General features: G+C 33.9%; 1 protein-coding gene and 1 long non-coding RNA gene across 2 annotated transcripts in view; one reads left to right on the top strand and one right to left on the bottom strand.

The window, feature by feature from the left end:
• The window catches only part of MACROD2 (mono-ADP ribosylhydrolase 2), a 2,426,984-nt gene that overhangs the window by 1,199,024 nt on the left and 1,215,884 nt on the right, over positions 1–12,076 (top strand). The window lies entirely within an intron of this gene.
• The window catches only part of LOC103103860 (uncharacterized), a 156,410-nt gene that overhangs the window by 2,955 nt on the left and 141,379 nt on the right, over positions 1–12,076 (bottom strand). The gene's annotated exons all lie outside the window — the stretch shown is intronic.

Genomic DNA, 12,076 nt, shown 5'->3' with positions numbered 1-12,076 from the left:
CTAAAATATTCCACTGGAAGGTAGAATATGTTGTCAAATAACTTATTTGCTCTGAATAAGGTGATTTTTTTCTTAAACCTTTACTTTATATCTTAGAATAAATATTGTGTCTTGGTTCTAAGGCAGGAGTGGCAAGGGCTAGGCAATTGGTATTAAGTGACTTGCCCAGGATCACATAGTCATAAGTGACTGAGGCCAAATTTGAACCCAGAACCTCTCATCTCTAAATCTGGCTCTTAATCCACTGAGCTACCTACCTGACCTTACCAGGTGATTTTTTAAAAAATTCAGTTCAAATTGCTTTTGATAATCATGTGAGTTTCAATCTTGTACCAATTTTGTCAATTCTTTTAAAACACATAACTCATTGTATCTAAGAACTCAATTTTTGAACATTAGTAAAACCTTGTTTTCTTTCTTAAAACAAGTGTAATGTGAAAATCCATTTGTCATATAGATTCCAGAACAGAATAGTCTTTACTGCTCTACTTTTTTCTTCTTAAGCAATCAAATAACAGTGATTTACTGAACACTCACTATAACTTACCGGAGTCGAAAAAAAGGAAGAATTAGATAATTAGTATTATTTATTCCCTTATTAAGCTTGTAAGTGCTCCTTAACATGATTTTCAGGAACTAAAATGTTTAATGGGCTTTGAACCTTATACACAGCATGAAATGAAGAATTAACTGAGTTTAAGGTACATTTGGATGGTACATATGCTAAACTATGAAAGTAAACACAACAATCTAAATAAGATTATACTTCTTTTCCCCATCCCAACTTCCTTTAAAATTTGCCTATTTTATTGCCAAAAATCCTTTTTTCATTTTACTCATGTAAACATGGGTTATTATTTGTTCATTATTTTTGTTCTGTTGGATTCAATTGCCACACATGAAATCTTCTGTAAAGTGATCTGAAAACTATTTGGAATATGCAAGACTTTTTATATGGTTTAAAACTAAGACTGCAATAGTCATGCATGTGTGCATCTACTGACATTAGACTGACTCAGAATGTCAGACAGAACAGGATTATATGAAATCAAATAGAATTGGTTTCTTCATCTTTAGTAAGTTCTCTATGAGTTCACTGCTAGATTTAATACTATCCTCACAGGTTTCATTATTTTCTTTTGTAGTGTTTTTACTTTGAGTTTTTTTTTTTTAACCCTTACCTTCTGTCTTAGAATCAACATTGCATATTGATTCCAGGGCAGAAGAGTGGTAAGGGCTAGGCAATGGGAAGTAAGTGACTTGCCCAGGGTCACACAGCTAGGAAGTGTCTGAGGTCAGATTTGAGCCCAGGACCTCCTGTCCCTGAGCCTGGCTCTCAATCCACTGAGCCAGCTAGCTGCCCCCTTTGGTGTTTTTTTTTTAAGAATGCATAATAATCCAAAGACATATGCAAATGTTAGAGTGCATAAGTAGCAAATTTCAATGGTAGCAATGACATATTATAGTAGCAGTCAGTATAGGTATGTGAAACATTTCACAGATCATTGAATCCTATGATAAACACAATCAGCTGTATTGAAAACCAAAAAGGAAGTGCATTCCCAATTGAAAAACAATGTCAAAAATTGACTGAGTTATTGCAAAACAGCCTAACTAATCCCTAGAAATAAGCAAAGACCTTCAAGGGGACCTGATTGCTAGGAAGACTGTGATCATTTATTCATGGTGCTGTGTAGGCTTCTTGAAGTTTGAAGGATGTAGAGAACAGTTAAAAAACAACAAAGACAACAGTTATTAATTGTTCAGAGAAAGAAATGCTTATCATGGATAAGACAGTATAAAGACTGGAATACTGAAGATTGGAGACAGGCAATTTTTATTTATGAGACTCACTTTTTAATTTGAGGTTTTTCCGAATCTATTTTTAGAACTGGTCCAGGTGAGCCTGTAAGATCTGGACATCTGCAATAGACTATAAAAACTACATCCCCCAAATATGTTTTTTTTTAACTTCTAATTAATGGGCCTGGAATATTTTTTCATTGAGGGAGTTATTGACTCTAATAAATCAATCTATCCACTAAAAGTCAGAATTATAGAACTCACTCAATGGAGATGAAATACTATAATACCACCTTTTAGTATAGTGCACATCAACAAAGGTTAAGAAAGTTATCTAAGCAATGGAAATAAACATGCTTTATTGGTCTATGAGCTTATGTAAATTAAAACTCTTTGAAAATATGTAGTGTACTTGAAATAAAAGGGAAAGTTTATTAAAGGTACCCTTAATCTCCAAAATGGTAAATGTACAATTTCATGATGAAGAAGCAAACCCATCTATTTGTCCTTTAAAGCGTCTTGCCACATGGATGAACTTTGTCTCTTCACCATAGTTTTTTCTTTCTCCCTTTTCCACTCTGTGAATCAGTGAAACTTGCCTTCTCTCTGCTTTGTTACATAAAATTTTCCATTTCACATTTACATACCTTTGTATTGATTGTCTTCTGTGCCTAAAATACACTTCTTTCTCACTCCTACCTCATGAAATTCCTTTCTTCCTTGGCAGCATAACCATCACCTGTAACATGAAATCTTTTCCAATGACTTCAACTTCTGATCCCATTTCTCCCTAATTACCTTCCATTTAACTAAAATGCATTTATGCTTATTCTGTAAATATTTAAGTATGCTTATTTCTTCAGAAAAATTTGTGAGCTCATATAGCATAGTGATTCTTTTTTTATAAATAATAGATGCTTAATGAATATTTTCATTGAAAAACATGCACATCCATATTTCCTTTTCTATTTTCTAAGGACCACCAATTTAGTGTTATTTACATACTAACAACACATGTAAGTAATGGAATCTATTGGGAAGTCTAATTAATACTTTTTTTTAAACCTGTGGTTAATATTGCCCAATCTGTTAATTGCTTAGGGTATCTGTGATGCTTTTTCTCTTGACCTTCATGGTTTTAGACAAAGCTAAGTTTTGCTTTTTGTTTTCAGTTTCTATTTTTTTCTTAATAAAAGGCTTATGTATTAACAGAAATGTTTGCCTTGCAAGATTTAAGGAGAAAACAAACAAACAAAAACAGCTCTCTAAAGCTTTAAAAGGATGGAATGAAGTAGTTGCTAATATCACTGACTCATGAATCTGTCTTCAAGCTGTGGAAACCTTGAACTAATTTATCTAATAGTTCTGAATTGAATAGCGGATTGCATACTTTCTTCTATTAGACATACATAGTAATGTCTTACTGAAAAACTATTTTAATATGACTATGTTATTATAAATCCTACAGTCCTCTCATAATTAAATTCTCTAGTAACATTAGACACTTCTACCCATCTGTGCTGGAGACCTTGATTTGATTGCCAGGTTTCCACCTCTGCTGGGAATCCAATCAGCAATCTTCATATAGTGAAAGGGTAGATGCTGGCTCCATTATGCAGTAGGGAACATGATACTATTACCCTTTTCAAATATGTTTTAGTAGATACAGTCCATAAATGACTAACAAGAGTGTACAGTTGACGTTTATGTTTCCTTTGGGAGCCTATAATTATTTTGAAGAATTAATTTGTCATTTATTCCCTGCAGATTCCCTGAAATATTAATTTGCTTTAATAAGTTCTCAATTGCTTATGAAAGGCCACTTTGATGTTTGACCTGAAGATCATCCATGGGATTATAAAAATAAAATAAATCATAGCTATATCTTTGTTTCTGATGGTGTCCAAAATGCAGCATTCTGACTCTTCATAGTCTTTCTACATGTTTATATATATATATATATATATATATATATATATATATATATGATATTCAAAAAAGGATGAAAGGGTCCTTTTAGACCAAATGTAATGTTTATACTAATATCTGTCAGTTATTATGGGTGAATATTACTGAAATACAACATTTATCTTGGCATTTGGTTCCATTATATACTCTTGAAGATTTCTTCTGTTTTATTGCAGTTAACATACCATAACAAATGTCTTTCAGATGTGAAAAATCAATCATTTCACAAATGTCTCCAGTAGTTATTTGGGTGGATTAATGCAAGGTGTTATGGGAAGAATGACTAAATAAAATGTCACAAGTGAACAAAATGAGTCACCAGGGGGATCACACTGAATTGATCATGGTCCCTTTGTGGAAAATTGGAAAGAATATACATATATTCTAAAGAGAAGCTAAGTAGCACAAAGTATTGGTGAATGTGCATCTTGGAAGTCTGATAGTTTTGAGTGGATTAGGCACACTACCATGAGAAGAGTGTCATTTTTGAGGGCAGAATATTTTTTAATTTCTCTTTAAGAAGGGAGCACAGAACATTTATATATTCATTGCCTCTCATTCCAACTTCTCTGGACTTTGGTGTACCTCAGAAATGACTTCATCCAGTGGGATGATGTTACCTTGAAACTTAAAACTTGACAATGCCCTCTGCCATCATAACTCCTTGCCCTCCCTCTGATTAGAAAGTGGAGACATTTCATACCAGAATATTTATTTAAGGAGGGAACCCACGTCAGCCATCTCTTCTTCGCCACTAAGTTGTTCTCCTTGGGAATTCTTCATCATTCCCATTCACTGAGGACCTTCTTTCACCAGCCCCATGCTCTTTTGCTTCCCTGAGTATGCTCTCTTCCCACATTTGGTTGTTAATTTCTAGAAGGAAAGGACTATCTTTTGATAATCTCTGTCTCAGTACTTAAAACAGTGCCTGGTACATAACAGATGCTTAGTATGTGTTACTGATTAAATGACTGACATTGGTTTGTTAGGCTCCTTATTATGCAATGTGCATTTGGAAACAGTTTTTCAATGCTTTTTTAATAAACTCTGTTCAGGTTGGAGATTTGAAGTTAAAAAAAATTGACACTAAAGATTTTTATTATAAATACTCCAAATAATACATTTTAATTTTAGCATTTGAGCAGCCCCTAGCTGGCTCCAAATTGGTATTCATAAAATACTCATAGGTCATAGGCTTGTAGGATAATCATGGTAATAACAATGACAACAACTGGCATTTTTAGTACTTTAAGATTTGTTAAACTCTTTGCAAATGTTATATAATCCTCACAATAACCCTGGAACATAGGTATTGTTATTCTTATTTTACAGATAAGGCTACAAAGTAGACAGTAGTTAATTTACTTGTCCAGTATCTGAGGCAATATTTAAATTCATATTTCCCTAAGACCAACTACAATTCTTTCTATAATGCTAACCCCTTCCTTTTGCACATGAAGAAACTGGGGCCCAGAAAACTTTGGTAGTAAGTGGCAGACCTAGGACTTGAATCCAAGTCTCTTGATTCTAAATCCAGGACTCTTTCCCATTGTTATTGCCTCTCTGCTTTTTATATATAGCATATTGCACTATAAGAGGTTAAAGTTCTTTACAGAGCTATATTAGATTAATTGCTATTTGGCAAATATGTATTTGAGGAATATTGTACAGTAGCAACAAGCTTTATGCTGTATGTCTACTCTTATTATCTCTAAGAGATGGTTGGTTGTTGTACTTCATACTTGGAGGACCAAAATGAAATCAGTAGAGTGAGATCTTTTAATGTACATATAAAATGGATTTAAGTGAGATAGAATGACATAAAGTTTTTAGTTTCACACTCTCTTCCAGAAACATCAAAATTAAGTGGCAAAAGAAAAGTCAAGATAACTGTCAATGGCTTGGGAAAAAATAGAAGACCTGAGTTTCTTCAGTTTCTAACCTAGCTCTCCACAGAACCTGCTTCCACCATTTTTATGACTGTGGGAACAAATTATTCTCATCTCTACCTTCCAGTGAGGAAAATCTTTACATGCAAGCCTGAGGTAGATATTCCCCTAACTTACTGATGGCTTTGAGACCTATAAGTTAAACTCAACTTAGCTTAACTTGCCTGCCAAGATTGTTTAGGAAAGTAGCTCTGAGAAGGACATGGCAAGCTCTCCCACTACAGATACTAGTCTTTCCTGAACACCTTGCATACAGAACTCTATAACTGAAAGAAAATTTGATTGAGAGTCATAAGAATTGATCTTGTTTGGCATTGATCTCCGTGTTCTCTTCCAACTTTATGTATGCTCTGTAACCTGATTTTAACTCTTGGACCCCAGTTTACTCATCTGTATGATGAGAAGATTGTTTCAGATGATCTAGATCCTCCATTACTCTAAAATTCTGTCACTCAATTCTCTGATTCTAATTCTTTAGATAAATGTGGACATGGCTATAATGCCTAGAAAGTAACATAATTTGTCTGCCTAAGTTAGAGTTCAGGCTGTTCTTCAGTTGCCCTTGGCTAAAGAAAGTCATCCTTCCATCTTTTAATTACTTTGTGAGTAGCCATCTTCCACTGAGTATTGGCCATCATGGTACACACCTAGTTAAGAGTTGGTAGTTCCATATACTTCCAAATAGACATATTCATTTGTTCTTTCTCACTAATCATACAAATCTCATACGCACAACATGCTTATATTCATTCAGTCATCAGCATTCATTTTCATAGATGATTATAGTTGTGAAGAACATCTTGAAAATTCTGATTTGGGAAAGATCTCAAAGGGCATTTAGTAAAATCACAATTGAGAAAGATTTTCTTCTGTAACATCCTATAGATATAATCATCTTGCCTTTGCTTTAAGACCCACTGTGTAATCTACCTTTTGATGTCCTTCATTCAACTTTTGAATAGCTCTATTTCTTTATAAAAGCTAGGAGATAGAGTAGGTAGAGTCCAGGTTCTGGTATATTCCTGAATACCTAAGTTCAAATCTGGCCTCGGATATTTACTACCTTTGTAACACAATATAAATCACCTAACCCTATTTGCCTCAGTTTCTTCTTTTCAGTTTCTTTGTAAATAATCTGGAAAAGGAAATAGCAGATTACTTTAGTATCTAGGCTAAGAAACCCAATTGAGGGTCACAAAAAAATCAGACACAACTGAAACTACTGAAAAATTGCAACAAAAATATTTGTTTTAAAGTTTTTCCTTGTATCAATCTTAATTCTAGTCTTCTTCCATCTTCATCCATTAACTGTAGTTCTTTCTTCTGGGCTAAAGTAGAATGAATCTAATCCCTCTTCTAATTCTTGATTATATTTTTCATGTCCTTTCAGGTCTTCTCTGACATCAAGTTGTTTAAAGGCAAATTGTACATATTTGATTGTTGTCCCTCCCCCCCCCCCCCAATTATATTGTGAGCTTCTTCAGGGCAGAAATTATTTTTTGTCTTTTATTATCACTAGTGCTTAGCGCAGTGTCTGGCAGAGTAAGTGCTTAATAAATGATTAGTGAATGTAAAAAAATGAATAAAAGAAACTTAAATCAGGAAGAATTTGAGGAAAGGTAGTGCCACCAAAAAAAGAACAAGACACAAGACTGTCATATCTAACTTTTGAGAGGTTGCTGAACTTTGATGAAGATCAAAGGTTCTTAATCTTAGGCCCATAGAACCACAAGTAATCTAGACTTTTTGGGATCCATGAATTTCTGTTTTGGAGAACTAATTGAATTTATTCCAGTATAATTCTTTGAAAACCTTTGAATTTTTTTATATAAAAACATTGGGAGAAGGGATCTATAAGTTTCACCAGAATTCCAAAAGATACCCAGGATACAAGACATTTAAGAAACCCTGAAATGGATGATCATCTAACTAGACCAGAAATCCCAAGTCTTTTGTGACCAACCAATACATCTTATGGCATGATTTGGGAGTCTGAAAGCTTCTTCTTTTTTTTTTTTGTTACAACTACAAAGGTCTCCATCTCTCTCCTTGCTGCCTTCAAATTACAACTAATGAAATTTCTGACATCTGACGGCATTTGTGGTGATCCTATTCAAGAATCTTATTTTGAGCCCTTAGTCTCATTTGGAAATTTCATTGTCTCTTATTACCAAAACCCACTCTGACACAATATGCACAATGAGATCCAAGGAAATGACTAGTGCATCCACATTATAAAGTTGAATATCCTCAGAATTGGTTCTTTAAACTAATGGGAATTATAAGCAACATAGTATAAGATGCTAATTTAGGATCTTATTAAATTAGAATGGAAATAGAGTCTAGTAGAAAGAACTCTGAAATATTCCAGTGATTCTGTAAATTGCCATTATTCCCTCAAGAAAAAGAGATTATAATTTATCTGTGCTTGCTTAACTTTTACAACTATTATCCATGTCCTCCCATAAATTCATCACAAGGGGTCACTTTCCATTTGGGTAACTTTCCTGGCATTCTAATCATATCATACCAATAGGATATATAGGCTGTTCATTAGTTGTCCTTCATGCATGCTACATAATTCTATAAACTTTTTTCTTAATCATAAATATCCCTTATGACAACATTTATGCCATTTGTCTTGTATTTATAATGTATTACAACTTCTCTGGACTTGCCATATAGCTCTCAAAATCCTAGGTTCAACCTTTGCTTATGACTGACATTTACTAGGCAAGTAATTTTGGCCAAGTTGATTTACAACTCTTTGAGCCTCAATTTCTTCATATGTAAAGTGGATATTCTTGTTTTAAAATTAAATTAAATTTTTTTAGTTTATAAAGATTGAGTTTTTTACTTATTCCCACCATTGGAAAAGGAGAAAACTTGTAATATTCAATGTTAATAAAAATAAATTTTCATATTAAACTTAATATCTTATTCTATACTCTGAGTCCATCATCTCTCTACCAAAAGGTGAGTAGCATGCTTCATTATCACTTCTTTGGAATCATGGTGGATCACAGTGTTGACCTGGTCTTGTGATGTTGAACTTTTTATTCCGTGTTGTTATGGTCCAAGTTGTTCTCCTGGTTCATGCATTTCATTCTGCATTGGATTATACAAAGTTTCAGGATTCTGAAATGAAATCATTGTCTTCTATCAAATTCACATACATTTGTTCAATTGTTCCTCAATTTGTGGTCACTGCTTTCCCTTTATTTTGTACATATGGATTATTTCCTCATTGTTCTATTTCTTGTGGAGGTCTGATAGTGGTACCACTTGGTCAAAGTGTGTTTAGATCATTATTTCACATTGCTTTCCAGAATAGTTTGGCCAATTGATAGCTCCACCAAGAGTATATGAGGTCACATTTGAACTCAGGTCTCCTTGACTCCAGGCCCAGTGCTTTATTCACTTCATTTCATAATTGCCCAAGTATGCCACTACTTTTACCTAGATTGTCATGAAGGGCTTTCTATATATTGTAGCTATACTCCCACCCAATCCTACCCCTCAAAAAAAAAGCCAGAATTAACTTTCCACAACCATTGTCCAATTTAGTGCTCAGTATCCAGGAGAAATTTATTTGAGAAACCTATTTGGAGCCTAAAGTCCAAAATGAAATTCATGGCAAGAGAAAATTTTGCTCAAATATAAACCCATTTTTATGTATCATTTTAGAGTCACATTTTCACAGTACTGAGGTAGAGGTGGACTCAGGACTTTTTATATTGACCATATGCCATGCAAGAAACAGATAAAAAATTGCTGCCCCTCAGGGGCACATGAGAGGCAAGTGGCCTAATCCGAACTCCCCAAATGTGATAGAAGCAGGGGGGAAAGCTGCAAGTTATCATTGTAACTGCAATACCTCCTTGAACAGATGGCATTTCAAGCATTTATTTTAAGGAGGAGAGAGGTGGTATGACATTGTTTTATAGCTTGCTCTCAGTGTAGGAGGGTAGCACTGGAAGGTGTGAAATCCCAAGTCTTCCAAAGAGGTGATGGAGATGATCAGTTACGAAGCTCAGACAATTTGGAACAGTGTGGAAGTGGATGCTTAGTCATCATGTCACTGCAGTGAAAATGGTGATCAAGTCGTCTAACTTCTGACACATCTGCAACCACACCAATAGCAGAAGGCAAAATTTAGAATAGTATATAATATTTTCTGAATATATCTCCTCTGATTATTCTTTATTCTTCTTATATTCTCCTTTGCTTATCAATTGATTATTAAGTAACTGGGCTCGTATTATTTGTACCCACAGTGTTTGCTTATTCAGGAAGAGCTGCCATTTTCAGAGAAGGGTTCAATTTTGTTAGCATCTGTACCATTCTAATTTTGGCATGTATACATAATATGAGAAATGAAGGTATTTCTATCAGCTTGAATCTTTATCAAAAAAAAGAATTCACAATGAATATATTTCAAATCTGTTTAGGAATAGGCTTCTAAAATCCTGAGCAATACTTTGAAACAAATTAGTAACTCAATATTAGTATTTTTCTGAAATGAACTAGACTTTCTATAGTTAAACTTGGTGATAAGAGATGGTGATAAAATAATGCTTTTAATTCCTGATTTCATCACATATTACTTTGACACATACTTAAAGTGATCTATAATTTTCTACTTCTATCAATACAGATTGCAATCTCTTCTTATGTCATATTATTCTTGTCCAGGTATTACTGTAAATCCTCCATAAAAAGTATATACCCAACAAATCAAAGTCCTTTGTGTTTTTCTTTTTATTGCTCAAGGATACCTGTGTCCTGCAGCCTGTTTCTCTGTGCTCCCCCGTTTATGCTTTATTCTGCTTATAACTGCAATAAATATTTCCTTTTGAGTTGCCTATATTTTTATCTCTTCTTTGGTTGATATATACCAGATAGTAGTAGCAACATGACATGGACAAGACAATGTTGGCCTTAAACAGAAATACTTTTGCACTTAAGATCCTACACTTGGGTTTAAAAAATAAAGATCAATAACACGAGTGATGAAAGTGTACATTATTCATATTAAAAGAACTTGGGGAGACATTTAATATGAATCAGTTAGTGTGACATGGCAGCTTCAAAAACTAATGTGACCATAGGTTTTGCTATCAGTATTATATGATTTATTTATTTTAGTCTTCTCTTTATTTTATTTTAATAACAAATTTACACATAAGTTTTTCAAAGTTATATGAATCATGTTGTCTCCCTCCCTTTTTTCCCTCTCCCCTCCCAGAGTTGAAAAGCAGTTCAATCTGGGTTGTACCTGTATTATCACTCAAAATATAGTTCCATATAATTCATTTTTGTAAGTGAAGAATCTTATAAAACCAAAACCCCAAATCATATACCCAAATAAGCAAGTGATAAATCATTGTATGTGTTCATCTGCATTTCTACTCCAACAGTTCTTTCTCTGGAGGTAGATAGCATTCTTTTTCCAAGTCCCTCAGAATTGTCCTTAATTGTTATATTGTTGTGAGTAGCAAAGTCTATCACATTTTATCATCCCACAATATTTCAGTTAGGATCATAGTATGTAAAAAAAGGAAAGTCAGACATGCTGTACATTCTACTGCTCAGGGCATACATAGAGTTTTCTGTTCTCTTTTCAGTATAATTTAACAGGAAGGATATTGAACACTACTGTATATCTAGAGGAAGGCAACCAGAATGATGAAGGGACTAAAGGGTTTTATATGTTTATCCTGGAGAAGACAAGATTTAAATGTTGGGATAGAAGGTATGTGGGGAAGCATGATCTCTGCCTTCAAATATATGAAGGGCTGTATGTGGAAGGGGAATGAGGTTTGTTTTGTTTTCTCTTATAATTAAGAAATAGAAGCATTGAGTGGAAATAATGAACAAATTTTAGGTTTTCATTTTTTTTTTAATTCTTCTTAGTAATCAGTGATCTCAAAGTTGGATGAGAAAGGCAGAAAGTTCCTTATCAGTGAAGATCATCAAGCAGAGAGACCTGATGAACATGGTTTGTGGATGATACACAGGGAATTGTTTGAACTCCGTAGCTCCACAATTCCTTCCAGTACTGACAATCAATGGTTCTTTGAAGACATCTAACACACACTATTGACAAAAAGTATCAAAATTTATCAAGGTTTTGATTCCTCTTCTTCAGTTTTTCTGACAATCTTATCACTTTCCTCACAATGTTCTTTATTCTCCATTGTTGCTCTTCATTATACCTGCAGATATTACTATTTACAACAGGTAACTTTATATCACCATGTGTGAGATTGACAATCAAAAAGACTTAAGTGCTAGACATCATTCTCTAGCTAATTAACTGTATGTCCTTGGGCAGATGTGTTCCATTGTTGTGT

The sequence above is a fragment of the Monodelphis domestica genome, chromosome 1 (genome assembly GCF_027887165.1).
Source record: "Monodelphis domestica isolate mMonDom1 chromosome 1, mMonDom1.pri, whole genome shotgun sequence".
In the NCBI taxonomy this organism is placed as follows: Eukaryota; Metazoa; Chordata; class Mammalia; order Didelphimorphia; family Didelphidae; genus Monodelphis; species Monodelphis domestica.
This window is presented reverse-complemented; position numbering and strand designations above follow the sequence as displayed.